Source organism: Engystomops pustulosus, chromosome 4, assembly GCF_040894005.1.
Source record: "Engystomops pustulosus chromosome 4, aEngPut4.maternal, whole genome shotgun sequence".
NCBI lineage: Eukaryota > Metazoa > Chordata > Amphibia > Anura > Leptodactylidae > Engystomops > Engystomops pustulosus.
The window spans coordinates 214,915,114-214,933,194 of NC_092414.1; the positions used below are offsets into that span (position 1 = coordinate 214,915,114).

At 50.8% G+C, this 18,081-nt stretch overlaps 3 non-coding genes across 3 annotated transcripts; 1 reads left to right on the forward strand and 2 right to left on the reverse strand.

Annotated features, from left to right (window-relative positions):
- Positions 1-6,257: 6,257 nt before the first annotated feature.
- Positions 6,258-6,331, reverse strand: TRNAI-AAU (transfer RNA isoleucine (anticodon AAU)). The gene has a single exon. It is a non-coding gene; the product is annotated as a tRNA-Ile (tRNA).
- A 4,629-nt stretch (positions 6,332-10,960) lies between these two features.
- Positions 10,961-11,032, reverse strand: TRNAD-GUC (transfer RNA aspartic acid (anticodon GUC)). Its single transcript has one exon. It is a non-coding gene; the product is annotated as a tRNA-Asp (tRNA).
- Positions 11,033-12,255: 1,223 nt separating this feature from the next.
- TRNAD-GUC (transfer RNA aspartic acid (anticodon GUC)) lies at positions 12,256-12,327 on the forward strand. The gene has a single exon. It is a non-coding gene; the product is annotated as a tRNA-Asp (tRNA).
- Positions 12,328-18,081: the final 5,754 nt, after the last annotated feature.

Here is an 18,081-nt window from a genome sequence, read left to right on the forward strand (position 1 = left end):
GAATCTATGCAGGTTCCACGGCAGACATCACCGCAGGATCCACTGCCACCCACGCCTGAACCTAAGGTTCCTCTCCCTGACGTGTTTTTTGGTGACCGTAAGAAATTTTTTTCATTTCGGGAGGGCTGTAAACTTTATTTTTCTTTACGTCCTTGTTCATCGGGCACAGAGACTCAAAGGGTGGGCGTGGTAATTTCCCTGTTGCGTGGGGATCCGCAAAATTGGGCCTTTTCTCTCCCACCTGATTCTCCATCCCGTTCTTCTCTTGACGCTTTGTTTTCTGCATTAGGCCAGATTTATGACGAATCTGACCGCCGAGCACTTGCAGTTTCCCACCTTAGATCTCTGTGTCAGGGAAAACGGACAGCAGAAGATTATTGTGCCCAGTTCAGACAGTATGTGACTGACTCGCAATGGAATGACTGCGCCCTAAAAGACCAATTTATGTCCGGACTGTCAGACCGAGTACAGGACTTAGTTTTAGCTTATGCCGAGCCTCAGACATTAGATGAAGCTATGACTCTGGTCATCTGAGTTGATCGTCGCCTAAGATCCAGGCGATCACCTCGGGTGTCCTCTGACTGTCAGCCAGCGGCCAGTCTGTCTCCAGGTAGTCCAGAATTGGAATCCATGGAGCTGGATAGCATCTCTCCTGCACAGTGGAAACAACATCGACTGAGACGTCATCTTTGTTTCTACTGTGGAAGTCCTGATCATCTGGTCAACACCTGTTCCAAGCGGCAGCAGCAGAAAAACTTCCGCTCCTAAGCAGTAGTCGGGGGGACTGCTTAGGAGCTCAGGTACTCCCAATTGTGTCTAGAATGTATTTACCTTGTACGGTTAAGTTTCAGTCTGTTTTCTGCACTGGGCGCGCCTTTTTGGATTCAGGTGCTGCGTCTAATTTAATCGATTATAAGTTTGTCTCTCAGTTTTGCATGTCATTGATTCCATTGTCCACTCCTATCCAGATGTCGGGTGCGGATTTGACCCCTCTACAGGCAGGGTAGATCAAATTCCGAACCCCGCAGATAAAGCTTATGGTAGGAGCTATGCATGAAGAATGGTGTTCTTTCCTAGTTATGGAAAACTTGTCTGAAAACGTCATTCTTGGTCTACCCTGGCTCCGGATCCATAATCCGGTAATTAATTGGGAAACTCTGGAGCTGGTTCATTGGGGTCCTCACTGTAAGGATCACCTGTCCAAAGTTTCATTATGTACAGTAATGGCGGAAGATCAGAGTCTTCCAGGTTTTCTCTCTGATTACTCAGATGTGTTTTCAAAACCCTTGTCCCAAGTCCTTCCTCCTCACAGGGAGTTTGATTGTAAAATTGACCTTCTTCCTGATGCTAGATTGCCAAAGGGTCATATATATAACCTGTCGGTACCAGAACGGGAGTCACTGAAGAGTTATATTGATGAGAGTTTGGCAATCGGACATCTCCGTCCCTCTGAGTCGCCCACTGGGGCCGGGTTCTTTTTTGTTGAGAAGAAAGATGGTGGTTTACGGCCGTGCATTGATTATCGAGAATTAAATAAGATAACGGTAAAAAACTCAGGTCCTCTCCCCTTGATCCCGGATATCTTAAATCAGGTTTCTGGGGCCCAAGTTTTCTCTAAATTAGATCTCAGAGGGGCTTATAACCTGATTCGGATCCGAGAAGGGGATGAGTGGAAAACCGCATTTAATACACCTTTGGGGCACTTTGAATACCTGGTTATGCCCTTTGGTTTGAGTAATGCCCCAGCGGTTTTTCAAGGGTTTATGAACTCCATCTTTCATGATTACATCGGTGTGTTTATGGTGGTGTATCTAGACGATATTTTGATTTTCTCTCCTAATATGGTTTCTCACCAGCAACATCTCCGCCAAGTACTTACCAGGTTGCGCAAAAACCACCTCTTCGCTAAGCTGGAAAAGTGTGTTTTTTGCGTCCAGAAGGTTTCCTTCTTAGGTTATGTTGTGACTCCCTCTGATGTACAGATGGATCCGAGTAAGGTTCAGGCGCTCACGGACTGGGTTCGGCCTACCAATCTTAAGGCCCTACAACGTTTTTTAGGTTTCGCTAACTATTATCGGAACTTTATAAAGAGCTTTTCCGTGATCGCCAAACCCCTCACGGATCTAACCCGTAAGGGTGCTGATCCGAACAATTGGTCCCCTGCCGCTTGCTCAGCATTTGAAACTTTAAAAGCGGCATTCTCGTCAGCCCCGGTTTTGGTTCAACCTGACCTCTCTCTACCGTTTGTTGTGGAGGTTGATGCCTCCGAGGTAGGAGTAGGTGCAATGTTGTCTCAGGGGTCTTCCACTCTCACCAGACTTAGGCCCTGTGCATATTTCTCTAGAAAGTTTTCTTCTTGTGAGAGGAATTATGATATTGGTAATCGAGAGCTCCTTGCCATTAAGTGGGCATTTGAAGTCTGGCGACACTTTTTGGAGGGAGCTCTTCATCCGATAACTGTGCTCACAGATCATAAGAACTTAGTATATTTGGATACGGCTAAACGCTTGAACTCACGTCAGGCTAGGTGGGCCTTGTTTTTCTCTCGCTTCAATTTTGTGGTCACCTACCGACCTGGGTCAAAAAATGTGAAGGCTGATGCCTTGTCCCGTAGCTTCGGGACTCCTGAGCTGACAGTAATATTTTGTCTCCAGGGGTTGTGCTGGCAGCTGTCTCCTCCCACCTCTCCTCTCAAATTTTAGCAGGACAAAGATCTGCACCTAAAGACCTTCCGGAAGGCAAATTATTTGTTCCTCCTTCTTGTCGTTTGAGAGTGTTGGAGGAGACGCATTGCTCGGTATTGGCAGGTCATCCGGGAATGCGGAGTACCTTGGATCTCTTAAAGAGAAGTTACTGGTGGCCTCACGTGACTAATGATGTGCACGCATTTGTCCAAGCCTGTCAGGTCTGTGCGCGAGGAAAGACTCCCAGGAGACGTCCTGAGGGGCCTCTTCTTCCGCTTCCAGTTCCCACCAGGCCGTGGTCTAAAGTGTCTATGGATTTTGTCACTGATCTGCCAGCATCTCAAGGCTGTTCAGTGGTTTGGGTGGTAGTGGACCGCTTCTCTAAAATGGGACACTTTGTTCCATTAAAAAAGTTGCCTTCAGCTGAAGAATTAGCTGAATTATTTATACAGAATATTGTATGGTCATATACTCCATGGTATACCAGATGATATTGTGTCAGATAGGGGCGTACAATTTGTTTCCAAATTTTGGCGAGCATTTTGTTCTAGACTGGAAGTTAATTTGTCGTTCTCGTCGGCGTTTCACCCTGAGTCTAATGGTCAGTCCGAGAGAATGAATCAGGAGATGATTCAATATCTGCGACTCTTTGTCTCGGACAGTCAGGACCAGTGGGTGAAATTCCTTCCGTTGGCAGAATTTGCTATTAATAACCACTGTAGTTCGTCCACACAGGTATCTCCGTTTTTCTGCAATTATGGTTTTCAGCCTCGTTTCTCTTTTTCTCTAATATTCCTCGAGCGGAAGCTATTACATCCAAGTTGCGCTCGCTCTGGTCACAAGTTCGGGAGAATATTCAGAGGGCACAAAATTCTATGGTCCAACAAACTGAAAAAAGGCGCACTAACTCCGATACGTTTCAGGTGGGGGATAAAGTGTGGTTATCCACGAAAAACCTTAAATTGAAGGTCCCCTCTTTGAAGTTTGCACTCAGGTTTGTGGGTCCGTTTGTTGTTACTCATATTGTTAACCCGGTTTCCTTCAAGATTACACTTCCAGCAGGGTGGCGGGTCCATAACACCTTCCATAAGAGTCTTCTGAAGCGCTATGTTGAGCCTGTTTTGCCTCTTTCTGACCCTCCTTCTCCATCTATTGTGGAGGGGAATCTGGAATTTGAGGTGGAAAAGGTGGTGAATTCCAGATGGGTAGGTAACTCCCTGCAGTACCTGGTCCATTGGAAAGGTTTTGGTCCTGAGGATAGGTCTTGGGTTCCGGCTAGAGATGTTCATGCTCCGCGGTTACTCAGGTTGTTTCATCAGGCCTATCCTCAGAAGCCATCTTTAAGATCTAGGGGTCCGAAGGCCCCCCGTCAGGGGAGGGGTACTGTCAGGTTCGCTAGGGAGATTGCTGGGACTTCTGGTTCTTCTGGTGGTACCAGCAGCGTTCTCCGAACCCCGGCGCGTATCCGCGCAAACTCCACCTCTCATCCTGGGCAGCAGCTGCTAAGATCTCGCGCTGTCTAGGAGTGGCTGGGACTTTGAACCTCTGCTTGGTGCCTGGTTGTTCTGCACCATAAGGGGTTAATTCCCAGATGCTGTCCAGCTCCTATCAGGTTCTGGAGGTGGAGTTCTGGCTGCATAAATTGCAGCTTCACTAGTCACCTGTGCCAGTGTTTGAAAATCCCTTTCTCCACTCGCTGCTGCTAGGTTGTATTGCTCAGTATCTGTATTGTTGTTACCTCGGCTAGTTTTTGACTTTGACTCTTTGCTTACTGATTTTGCTATTGACGTACCCTCTCGTTGTGACTCCGGCTTGTTTACTATTCTTTTGTGTTTTATGTTTTGTCAGTCTGTTTGTGTTTTCCTTCCCACACTTATCCAGCGTATCTCGAGTCTTCAAGTAATCGCCCCACGGTTTAGCGTGGGGGGGCTATAGGAAGGGACAGAGGTTGGGGCAAGCTCAGGGCACACTATCCCCTGTCTTTTGTGTACCAACCGTAACACTCCTGGCTTGTGATTGGCTCTGTTTCTGGCCGCCAAAAATCACAACGGCGGGAGATGCCATTTTCTCGAGCTGGCGAAATACTCGTCCGAGCAACGAGCAGTTTCGAGTACGCTAATGCTCGAACGAGCATCAAGCTCGGACGAGTATGTTCGCTCATCTCTAGTGATGAGCAATGCCTTCTCCAGCATGATGGAGCACCTGCCATAAAGCAAAGGGGAGAACTAAATGGCTCAGGGTACAGAACACAGAGATTTTGGGTCCATGGCCTGGAAACTCCCCAGATCTTATCCCATTGAGAACTTGTGGTCAATCATCAAGAGACGGGGGAGAAACAAAAACCAACAAATTGTGACACAATGCAGCAGTGATTGTGCAGGAATGGACGGCGATCAGTCAGGATTTGGTGCAGAAGGTGATTGAGAGCTGCCAGGGAGAATTGCAGAGGTCCTGAAGAAGAAGGAGAGGTCCTGCAGATACTGACTCGCTGCAGTAACTCCTCCTACCTGACAATAAAAGCTTCTGCTCCCCATAATATGATTGCACTTGTATCTCTGTATGTGATAAACATCTAACAAACCAGAGGGACACATCATGTGACAATATAATACTTGTGTCATTCTCAAAACTTTTGGCCATAACTGTACACTCTCAATCTATCCACTAGGGATCCCCAGAGTCTGACAATTTCTATATGGAGACTTCCATCTAAGTAGAAGTCCACATCCCTCCTAGCCCCACCGGCCAGTGATGACATGACGAAGGCTCGGGGTACGCTGGAGGCTTTTATCAGCCAGGGCTGTATGACATCTCTTATGCTTCCACATCTATATATTATGGCACATATCTCTTTGATGTTTATGGTAAGATGGGGGTTTCTAGATGTGACCTCCACTACACAGGACATCACCATTTACTGACCTCAGTGATGGAAGTTTCTAGAAGCCTCCTATACGGTCATCAGGTTTTACAATAGGATCCGGTTCCTTTGGATCCTGATTTTATGGCCCAAACATCATGGCCTGGTTTTAGGGAAAACAACTTTCAAGGCTGAGGGACCGACTTTTACTCATAATTTTGATGTTTTCCTATCCTTATCCCATCCCAACTTTTTTTTAAAGTCAAAAGTTCAAACCATTGTTACCCATTGGCTCCTCAGTGTCTCCTATATCCTCCTCACACCCCACCTCACCAAACTATTTGGTTTCCATAGTCGTTTAGCTTTTCAATGACACCGGGGGAGGGGAATGAGCTATAAATAGGTTTCCTAATGTTTACTTGTTAATCACCTATTCTACTGGTACTTGGGGGAGATAACCCGTCCATGTGCCGATACCAGGACTACCTGGAGGAAGCAGATTTATCATTGGGCAGGATCTTACTCCACTGCCTTTTGCACAGCAGGTTGATATTACAAATTAGAGGAACTCTAAAGAGGATTCCTTAAACCCATCACTCGTATATCCTAGTATCTTATCTCATTTCCCTTCACATGATTCTCAGGGGTTAACACTTATTATGGTTTTTGATTATAGAGGTTAAACTTCCAGTAATGTGAGAAAAAAAATTTTGTGGCCCGTACGGGGATCGAACCCGCGACCTTGGCGTTATTAGCACCACGCTCTAACCAACTGAGCTAACCGGCCATGGATGATACATGTTCAGCCGGTGTGAGACTTGTTTTGCACACAAGACTGGGGTTTCCTTGTGTAGATTAGGCCACCCCTGCTAAGAAGGGAGGTGGACAGTGTTGTGGTAGAAGAGGTTTGGGTTATTACCTGAGATGAGCAAACATCTCCGGCCGCTCCTTCCCCTGTGTCATCTGCTAGTCAGCCCCCTGCCCAGGACCCCGGCCCAAACACCTCCCGTGCGAAAACCACACCTTCGCCTCCACGATCCTCCACAGCATCTACCAATGTCTCCATGCGCAGCGTTCAGCTGTCTATACCCCAGACGCTGGACCGCAAGACGAAATACAGTACAACCCACCCACACGCGCAAGCCCTCAACGTCCACATTACTCAGCCTGCAGATGCTGCCCTATAGGCTGGTAGAGACCTAGGCCTTCCGCAACCTCATGGCGGTGGCCGCCCCTCGGTATTCGGTCACCGGCCGCCACTACTTTTCCCGATATGCCGTCCCAGCCCTGCACCAGCACGTGTCAAGCAACATCATCCGTGCCCTGACCAACGCCGTTTCTGACAAGGTCCACAGACCCGTGGACGAGTGCTGCCAGGCAGGTCCACTCTATATCGCTGATGGCACATTGGGTTAACTTGGTGGAGGCTGGGACCGAGTCTGACCCTGGGACCGCTCATATACTGCCGACGCCGAGGATTGCGGGGCCTACCTCGGTCACGGTCTCTCAGGCCTACTATGCCTCCTCCTCCTCCCACCCCTCCTCCACCTCCTCCTCTGAATTACCATCCGTAGGCATGGCGCCATCAGTCGGTAGCTCTAGGCACAGCAGGCGGTGTTGCTAAGCGACAGCAGGCGGTGCTCAAACTGCTGAGCCTAGGCGATAAAAGGCACACCGCCCAAGAGCTATTACAGGGCATCACGGCGCAGACTGATCTGTGGCTGGCACCGCTGAACCTGAAGCCAGGCATGGTTGTGTGTGACAACGGCCGTAACCTGGTGGCGGCTCTGCAACTCGGCAGACTGACACATGTGCCATGCCTGGCCCATGTGTTAAATCTGATAGTTCAGCGTTTCCTCAAGACATACCCCAATCTGTCTGATTTGCTCACGAAGGTGCGCCGCATCTGTGCGCATTTCAGGAAGTCCAGCACAGATGCTGCCACTCTCAGGGCAGCGCAGCGCCGCCTCCAACTGCCCGCTCACCGACTGTTGTGCGACGTGCCCACGAGGTGGAATTCAACATTAACCATGTTATCCAGAGTTTACCAGCAGCGCAGAGCGATTGTAGACTGCCAGATGTCAACTTCCACCAGAACTGGTAGTCAGGTCAGTCAGCTTCCTCAAGTCTACAAAGAGGAGTGGACGTGGATGTCTGATATCTGTCAGGTGCTGAGTAACTTTGAGGAGTCAACACAGATGGTCAGTGGCGATGCCGCCATCATCAGCCTCTCCATCCCGCTGCTTGGCCTGTTGAAAAACTCTCTGGTCAGCATGAAGTCGGAAGCTTTGCGCTCGTGACAAGAGACGGGGGAAGAAGATTCCGTGGTTGATAGCCAAAGCACCCTCAGGTCTGTTTCTCAGCGCATATCGGAGGAGGTGGAGGAGGATGAGGAGGAAGAGAAGGAGAATGTTGGCGAGACAGAAGAGGGGACCATTGTTCAGTCCTTCACTGTTCAGCGTGTATGGGCAGAAGAAGAGGAGTTGGAGGAGGAGGAAATGGGCAGTCAGGCCAGTGAGGGGAGTGAATTCTTGCGCGTTGGGACTCTGGCACATATGGCAGATTTCATGCTAGGCTGCCTATCCCGTGACCCTCGCGTTCAAAGAATTTATTCCAGCACCGATTACTGGGTATTCACTCTCCTGGACCCACGGTACAAGCAAAATCTTTCCACTCTCATCCCTGCAGAGGAAAGGAGTGTGAGAATGCATGAATACCAGCAGGCCCTGGTGCACAAGCTGAAACACTATTTCCCTTCTGACAGCGCTAGCGGCAGAGGGCGTACTTCTGCGGGACAAGTAGCGAGGGAGAGTAGGCGAGCAGGCAGCTTGTCCAGCACTGGCAAGGGTACGCTTTACAAGGCTTTTGCCAGTTTTATGTCACCCCAGCAAGACACTGTCACCTGTCCCCAGTCTCGGCAGAGTAGGGCTGAACTTTACAGAAAGATGGTGAGGGAGTACGTAGCTGACCATACCATCGTCCTAAATGATCACACAGCTCCCTACAACTACTGGGTTTCAAAGCTGGACATGTGGCACGAACTGTCGCTGTACGCCTTGGAGGTTCCGGCCTGCCCTGCCGCTAGCGTGTTGTCCGAGCGGGTTTTCAGTGCAGCTGGTGGCATCATCACCGATAAGCGTACACGCCTGTCGACTGACAGCGCTGACGCTTATCAAGATGAATAAAGCCTGGATTTCTCAGGATTTCCATTCTCCACCAGGTGAAAGAAGCTCAACCTGAATAATTTATGCACTCCTCCTCCTCATTTTCCTCCTTCTCCTCCTCTTTGTACACTAAAGCAGAGGAAACTGGCTATTTTTTGCCAGGGCCAACTGGCTCTAGCTATAGTACTCTATGTATTTAATTTTTCTGGAGGGCCACCAACCGGTCTTCTGTTTTAAACAATTTTTTGGACTGCCACATACGGGTACTCTATGTATTTAATTTTTCTGGACGACCACCTACCTGCTCCTCTGTTTTGAAAACGTTTTTGGACTGCCACATAGAGGCACTATCCAAATTTAATTTCCTCCATAGCAGCAGCTCCACACGTCGTCTTTATAGCTGCCTCCATTGCTTCCTCTACACATTTCATTTCCATAGTTGCCTCCAAAAGTCGTCCATATAGCTGCCTCCATACATCGTCCCCTTAGCAAACGAGGTGTGTCAGGCAGAATTTTGGGTTGTTCACGGCTTCAACATCAAACTTGTTAACTTTGTCGCCACCCTGCTGTGTTATCCATAAAATATACTGGCAAACTTTTATCATTTACCTATATTATTTCAGCGCTTCTTGCGCATCTGTTTACATTCCCCTCACCCGCCATATCCTAAACTTATAAGAACGCTTCTACACTTGATCTTATACAAAAGGTTCTTAGAAGTGCTGTTTGTAGCCCCCGCCTGCTTTGAAAGTTACAATTTTTTCAAAGTAAACGCTTCTGGCCCCTAGGCCCATTTTGGGTGGGGAGGAGCTGAGAGACAGGGGCTTGGACAGGCGAAAGCCCATCTGGCAGCGGAGCGCCAGCTCCATCTCATCTACATAGCAGCCTCCACACACCTTCTCCATAGCTGCCTCCACACGCCGTCTCCATAGCAGCCTCCACACGTTGTCTCCATAGCAGCCTCCACACATCGTCTCCATAGCTGCCTCCACACGTCGTCTCCATAGCTGCCTCCACACGTTATCTCCATAGCTGCCTTCACACACCGTCTCCATAGCTGCCTCCAAAAATCATCTCCATAGCTGCCTCCACATGTCGTCCCCTTAGCAAACGAGCTGTATCAGGCTTTTTCGGGTGTTTCACCAGATACGTTATGGAACTTGGTCACTATGTCGCCACCATGCTGTGTTATCGACTAAATATACCGTCAACCTTTTGTTCACATAGGAAATCATTTCAGCGCTTCTTGCTCACCTCCTTTGGTTCCTCTCTGCCGCCATAACCAGGCAAAATACTGATACACGTTATCCTCGCCAAAAGGAATTTTTTTAATTGGTTTGAAGCTTGAGTCCATTTAGGCTATGTCGCCATGCCACTCTCTAGCCTGCCGCTGCTGCCGCTGCCTCTGCATGCCGTCCCCTATAGTGTCAGGGTCAATTATTGGATGTTTTAGATGCTATCTAGCCTCATTCGGTCACTCTGTCATCGCCATGCTGTTGCCTTATAATGGTGCGATTAAGCAGCCTCAGAGGCATCCATGAATGCTGCCCCTGCTGTTTCCTGTCCATTTCCGTGGTGTTTCCATCATTTTCTGAGGTTTCCAGGTTTTTGGCCAAGCTTCCCTGTGCAGAGCCTGGGTCCACTTGAAAAATGCATCGGAAAAAGTTTGACTCGAGTAACGAGCATTCAAGCATTTTAGTGCTCGCTCATCTCTAGTTATTATCTGATATGAGATAAGGGCTACTGCAGACGTTCTAGAGCTCCTGGAGGCACCATAAGTGACCATGCATGTGGCACTGGCTTCAGGCTTTAGTAGGCCACAATTGAGTTTGCTGAGAATTCGGGGAATGAAGTTGGGGACAGGTAGATTAGGACACAGGGGGGACCTGCTAGAGGATTCTGTGGTAATAACACAGTCTCAGCAGCGCAGTCCTGAGAAAGTCCTATTGTCCTGTAATCTCACATTTGAATCGGGCATCAGGGGAGGGGAAAGGGGCGGAGCCTTTCATAGTTTTCATAATATTTACTAGTTCATTTCTGGTCCCAGTGATTGTAGAGGGAGGTCTCCCATTCGTGTGCTGGTACCAGTATACAGTCCAGCTCAGTGTCCTGTTATGTCCTGTATATAGAAAATTCTTGTCTTGGAATCTCCTGAATGCAGAGGCAAAAAAAAAATCCTTCTAAATTTTTCTTCCATGTAATTTGATCTCCTCATACTATATTTAGTTCTTTGTCGTAACAAAACTTGTAGCCTCCCCGTCGGGGAATCGAACCCCGGTCTCCCGCGTGACAGGCGGGGATACTCACCACTATACTAACGAGGAATTGCTATGGTAACATGTCACATGATCGACTTCTTAAAGGCACACTCCTGACTGTGGGAAGTATGGAGCGATACTTGTGGTCTTAGTTTAGGAGCCTTCATGTTTGTGTTTAGTTCCCGGCCTCAGCTTTCTATCAGCGATACCAGATCAGTCCCTCCGATATCTCTATACATTTCTATAGGTTCTATAAGTCTGGTGTCCGGGTAAGGAGAAATACACTCTCAATCTATCCACTAGGGATCCCCAAAGTCTGACAATTTCTATATGGAGACTTCCATCTAAGTAGAAGTCCACATCCCCCGTAGCCCCACCGGCCAGTGATGACATGACGAAGGCTCGGGGTACGCTGGAGGCTTTTATCAGCCAGGGCTGTATGACATCTCTTATGCTTCCACATCTATATATTATGGCACATATCTTTTTGATGTATATGGCAAGATCGGGGTTTCTAGATGTGACCTCCACTACACCGGACATCACCATTTACTGACCTCAGTGATGGAAGTTTCTAGAAGCCTCCTATACGGTCATCAGGTTTTACAATAGGATCCGGTTCCTTTAGATCCTGATTTTATGGCCCAAACATCATGGCCGGTTTTACTCATACTTTTACTTATAATTCTGATGTTTTTCTATCTTTATCCCATTCCAAATTTTTTCCAAAGACAAAAATCCATAACATTGTTACCCATTTGCTCATCATTGTCTCCTATATCCTCCTCACACCCCAACTCACCAAAATGTAATTCATTTAATGGCGGTACTCTCTTGAAACGCATGCGCCTCATACATACTCATCAATTATTACTATCCCAATACCAAATGGGATCCAAATCAATATATTGTGATGGTAAAGATAGAAGAACATCCAAATTATAAGGATGGGAAAGGGAGGGGCTTCTCCCTCTAAATTACTTGTCCTTAAATCTAGGCCATGATGTTTGGGCCATAAAAAAACAAAAAATCCAAAGCAGCCGGATCCTATCATAACATCTAATGGCCCAGAAAATCCTGATCCTATAGAGGTTATTACACAAAACATAGAGAAATGGAGAGAAAGTTACTAGAGGGACTGATCCGGTATCACTCTTAAAAAGCTGATGTAGGGAACGTAACGCAACCGCGAAGGGTCCTAAACTAAGACCATATGTATTACTCCATACTTCCCATAGTCAGGAGTGTCCCTTTAAGGAGTCGATCATGTGACATTTTTCTATAGCAATTCCTCGTTAGTATAGTGGTGAGTATCCCCGCCTGTCACGCGGGAGACCGGGGTTCGATTCCCCGACGGGGAGGCAAAAAGTTTTATTACAATACAGAACAACATCTAATGTTTGAGAAGATCAGGATTCATGGAAGTGAAGGAAGTTTTCATTTTTTGCTACTGAATTCCAGAGATTCCAAGGAAAGAATCTCCTATATACAGCACATAACAAGACACGGAGCCGGACTGTATACACCAGGGATGGGAGAACACGCTGCAACTTATAGTCTACAAGAAGAAAGGTTGTGTCACCACCAGGAGAAGGACAGTAACGCTGCAGCTAAATCACAAGGATACAAATAGCTAAGAATCTGCTGAATAGTTACACGTCACACGAGATACACAAGATGATGGTCCTTCCTCTACATGAAAATCTGTACAGGAAGTTGAGCATGTCAGGACCTTGAACTGTAGGGATTTTTGATGACTTTTTATATATTTTTCCAAATGGCAAAAAAGTCACAATTTTTGACTTTGAGCACTATTTTCCGTTACGGGGGTTAAACGCTGTCGTCAAGGAGATATCTTGAATGTATAAGATTTGTATAGGGCAATTATAAACTTTACTAAGTCCCATCATATCTCCATAACCGAAAACAATGAAGACTTTGTCAATGAAAACATTCATAAATGACATCACAAGATATTATCTGACCAAAAACACCCCATTAAAAACCTGATAACCTCTGACCTGAAGACTGGTCTGTGGTGACCTCAAAAGCCATTTGATCACCTCTCCTCTGCACCTACCCCCCCCCCCCCACCCCTGTATCTAGGGATTTGGAAACAAAGAAACTGTTTAGATATTCGTGGACCCTCCCCCTCATTAACACTTTGCCCAATCGTGAATGACCCTCTGGAATAATTAATGAATGGGAGGTTCTGAAATCTGAACCAAACTGAGAAGTTATAAAACAATATGAGATACAGGAAATGGGGGTCACATTTTGGGGGCTGCTTGACAAGCAGAGTGTGTTCCTTATTCCTCCCACCTCCAGGGAATCAGGATTTACTATAAGTTGTAAGTTTCTGTTATTTTTCTACCTTTTTATTTTGTAATAGCTTTGCCGTGTTGTGTGTCCTTTTATTTTGTAATTTTGTTTTTAATATCTTTTTTATGCACTGACCAACTTGTCTGCTAGAGAGCTAAGTGTCATAGAAAGAGAGAAAGAGGGACAAAAAGCCCCTCCCCCTTTTTCTAAACCATGTCCACTGCCACACCCACAAGCATAGTATAATATTGACCTTGATGGTCCCCACATAGAACAATGCCCCTTACCTTGAGCCCCCCCCCCCCCCCCATGGACCCGTATAATTACACCTAATGCAACTCTGCAACATATAAAACCCCTCTTTAATTTTATCCTCCCTTTATATTTGGTTTTCCACTTTTATTTAATCTCCCAAATTTATACATAATCCTATCTGTACTCCTACCCCCACCCCTCCTCACATGGTGTGGTCCCAGTTCTCTATCCTCCTCATTCTGTGGCCTCCTGTCCTCCACCCTCCTCCTGTGGCCTCCTGTCCTCCATCCTCCTCCTGTGGCCTCCTGTCCTCCATCCTCCTCCTGTGGCCTCCTGTCCTCCATCCTCCTCCTGTGGCCTCCTGTCCTCCATCCTTCTCCAGTATCCTCCATCCTCCTCCTCCTCCTTATGTATCCGCCTGTCCTCCATCCTCCTCCTGTTCTCCATCCTCCTCCTGTATCCTCCTGTCCTCTATCCTCCTCCTGTATCCTCCATCCTCCTCCTGTATCCTCCTGTCCTCTATCCTCCTCCTGTATCCTCCATCCTCCTCCTGTGGCCTCCTGTCCTCCATCCTCCTCCTGTGGCCTCCTGTCCGCCATCCTTCTCCAGTATCCTCCATCCTCCTTATGTATCCGCCTGTCCTCCATCCTCCTCCTGTTCTCCATCCTCCTCCTCCTCCTGTATCCTCCTGTCCTCTATCCTCCTCCTGTATCCTCCATCCTCCTCCTGTATCCTCCTGTCCTCTATCCTCCTCCTGTATCCTCCATCCTCCTCCTGTATCCTCCTGTCCTCCATCCTCCTCCTGTCCTCCATCCTTCTCCAGTATCCTCCATCCTCCTCCTCCTTATGTATCCGCCTGTCCTCCATCCTCCTCCTGTTCTCCATTCTCCTCCTGTATCCTCCTGTCCTCTATCCTCCTCCTGTATCCTCCATCCTCCTCCTGTATCCTCCTGTCCTCTATCCTCCTCCTGTATCCTCCATCCTCCTCCTGTGGCCTCCTGTCCTCCATCCTCCTCCTGTATCCTCCATCCTCCTCCTGTCCTCCATCCTCCTCCTGTATCCTCCATCCTCCTGTCCTCCATCCTCCTCCTGTCCTCCATTCTCCTACTGTATCCTCCATCCTCCTCCTGTCCTCCATCCTCCTCCTGTATCCTCCATCCTCCTCCTGTATCCTCCATCCTCCTGTCCTCCATCCTCCTCCTGTCCTCCATTCTCCTCCTGTATCCTCCTGTCATCTATCCTCCTCCTGTCCTCCATCCTCCTCCTGTATCCTCCTGCCCTCCATCCTCCTCCTGTAGTCTCCTTTCCTCCATCCTCCTCCTGCAGCCTCTTCCGGTGTCCTCCAGCAGCCTCCTCCGGTGTCCCCCATTAGCCTCCTCCGGTGTCCCCCCATTAGCCTCCTCCGGTGTCCCCCCATTAGCCTCCTCCGGTGTCCCCCCATTAGCCTCCTCCGGTGTCCCCCCATTAGCCGCCTCCGGTCCCCCAGCAGCCTTCACTGTCCCCCAGCAGCCTTCACCTGTCCCCCAGCAGCCTTCACCTGTCCCCCAGCAGCCTTCACCTGTCCCCCAGCAGCCTTCACCTGTCCCCCACTAGCCACCTTCTTTCCCCCAGCAGCCTTCACTGTCCCCCAGTAGCCTCCTCCTGTCCCCCAGTAGCCTTCACTGTCCCCCAGCAGCCTCCTCCTGTCCCCAGCAGCCTCCTCCTGTCCCCCAGTAGCCTCCTCCTGTCCCCCAGTAGCCTTCACTGTCCCCCAGTAGCCTCCTCCTGTCCCCCAGCAGCCTCCTCCTGTCCCCCAGCAGCCTTCACTGTCCCCCAAGTAGCCTCCTCCTGTCCCCCAGCAGCCTCCTCCTGTCCCCCAGCAGCCTCCTCCTGTCCCGCAGTAGCCTCCTCCTGTCCCCCAGCAGCCTTCACTGTCCCCCAGTAGCCTCCTCCTGTCCGCCAGCAGCCTTCACTGTCCCCCAGTAACCTCCTCCTGTCCCCCAGTAGCCCCTTCCTGTCCCCCAGTAGCCTCCTCCGGTGTCCCCCCATTAGCCTCCTCCGGTGTCCCCCCATTAGCCTCCTCCGGTGTCCCCCCATTAGCCGCCTCCTGTCCCCCAGCAGCCTTCACCTGTCCCCCAGCAGCCTTCACCTGTCCCCCACTAGCCACCTTCTTTCCCCCAGCAGCCTTCACTGTCCCCCAGTAGCCTCCTCCTGTCCCCCAATAGCCTTCACTGTCCCCCAGTAGCCTCCTCCTGTCCCCCAGCAGCCTCCTCCTGTCCCCCAGCAGCCTCCTCCTGTCTCCCAGCAGCCTTCACTGTCCCCCAGTAGCCTCCTCCTGTCCCCCAGCAGCCTCCTCCTGTCCCCCAGAGCCTCCTCCTGTCCCCTAGCAGCCTTCACTGTCCCCCAAGTAGCCTCCTCCTGTCCCCCAGCAGCCTCCTCCTGTCCCCCAGCAGCCTCCTCCTGTCCCGCAGTAGCCTCCTCCTGTCCCCCAGCAGCCTTCACTGTCCCCCAGTAGCCTCCTCCTGTCCGCCAGCAGCCTTCACTGTCCCCCAGCAGCCTCCTCCTGTCCCCCAGTAGCCCACTCCTGTCCCCCAGTAGCCTCCTCCTGTCCCCCAGTAGCCTCCTGTCCCCCGGCAGCCTCCTCCTGTCCCCCGGCAGCCTCCTCCTGTCCCCCAGTAGCCTCCTCCGGTGTCCCCCCATTAGCCTCCTCCGGTGTCCCCCCATTAGCCTCCTCCGGTGTCCCCCCATTAGCCGCCTCCTGTCCCCCAGCAGCCTTCACCTGTCCCCCAGCAGCCTTCACCTGTCCCCCACTAGCCACCTTCTTTCCCCCAGCAGCCTTCACTGTCCCCCAGTAGCCTCCTCCTGTCCCCCAGTAGCCTTCACTGTCCCCCAGTAGCCTCCTCCTGTCCCCCAGCAGCCTCCTCCTGTCCCCCAGCAGCCTCCTCCTGTCTCCCAGCAGCCTTCACTGTCCCCCAGTAGCCTCCTCCTGTCCCCCAGCAGCCTCCTCCTGTCCCCCAGAGCCTCCTCCTGTCCCCTAGCAGCCTTCACTGTCCCCCAAGTAGCCTCCTCCTGTCCCCCAGCAGCCTCCTCCTGTCCCCCAGCAGCCTCCTCCTGTCCCGCAGTAGCCTCCTCCTGTCCCCCAGCAGCCTTCACTGTCCCCCAGTAGCCTCCTCCTGTCCGCCAGCAGCCTTCACTGTCCCCCAGCAGCCTCCTCCTGTCCCCCAGTAGCCCACTCCTGTCCCCCAGTAGCCTCCTCCTGTCCCCCGGCAGCCTCCTCCTGTCCCCCAGTAGCCCACTCCTGTCCCCCAGTAGCCTCCTCCTGTCCCCCAGTAGCCTCCTGTCCCCCGGCAGCCTCCTCCTGTCCCCCGGCAGCCTCCTCCTGTCCCCCGGCAGCCTCCTCCTGTCCCCCGGTAGCCTCCTCCTGTCCCCCAGTAACCTCCTCCTGTCCACCTGTAGCCTCCTCCTGTCCCCCAGTAGCCTCCTCCTGTCCCCCAGTAGCCTCCTCCTGTCCCCAGTAGCCTCCTCCTGTCCCCCACTAGCCTCCTCCTGTCCCCCACTAGCCTCCTCCTGTCCCCCTTTAGCCTCCTCCTGTCCCCCACTAGCCTCCTCCTGTCCCCCAGCAGCCTCCTCCTGTCCCCCAGCAGCCTCCTCCTGTCCCCCACTAGCCTCCTCCTGTCCCCCAGTAGCCTCCTCCTGTCCCCCTGTAGCCTCCTCCTGTCCCCCTGTAGCCTCCTCCTGTCCCCAGTACTACCTTCACTGTCCCCCAGCAGCCTTCACCAGTGCCCTGCAGCCTTCACCTATGTCCTCCAGCTCTCCCTGTCCTCTGTCCTCCTCCTGGCCCCCTCTTCCTGTGGCCCCCTGTCCTCTCAGGTTCTTACCTCTCCTGGTCCCAGTCATTCAGTCTTCTCCCGGGCTCCGACTTGACTCGCGGAGGGGGCGGGGCCAGCCGGGGCGGAGCTACAGCCTCACATGACTTCACCATGTGAGGAGGTAGCAGGGGCTGGTCCCGCCTCCTCCTGGCTCCGATGCTTTCGCTGCTCTGCAGCTCTTATCTACGGGGCCAGGAGAAGGCAGGACAAAGCGGGGGAGAGGGGGGGAAGCCGTGACATTCTCCCAACAGCCCGTGACGCGGGTACAGAGCCCAAAAACGGGACTGTCACGTCAAAATGGGACGGTTGGGAGGTATGAAGTGTGCATATCTAGTTGTGTAAGAAGATGACTGCTAGAGAGCTGAGCGTGCATGTCTAGTGGTGTGACAAGGAGACTGCTAGAGAGCTGAGCGTGCATGTCTAGTGGTGTGACAAGTAACTGCTAGAGTGCTGAGCGTGCATGTCTAGTTGCGTGACAAGTAACTGCTAGAGAGCTGAGCGTGCATGTCTAGTGGTGTGACAAAGTGACTGCTAGAGAGCTGAGCGTGCATGTCTAGTGGTGTGACAAGGTGACTGCTAGAGCGCTGAGCGTGCATGTCTAGTGGTGTGACAAGTAACTTCTAGAGAGCTGAGCATGCATGTCTAGTGGTGAGACAAGGTGACTGCTAGAGAGCTGAGCGTGCATGTCTA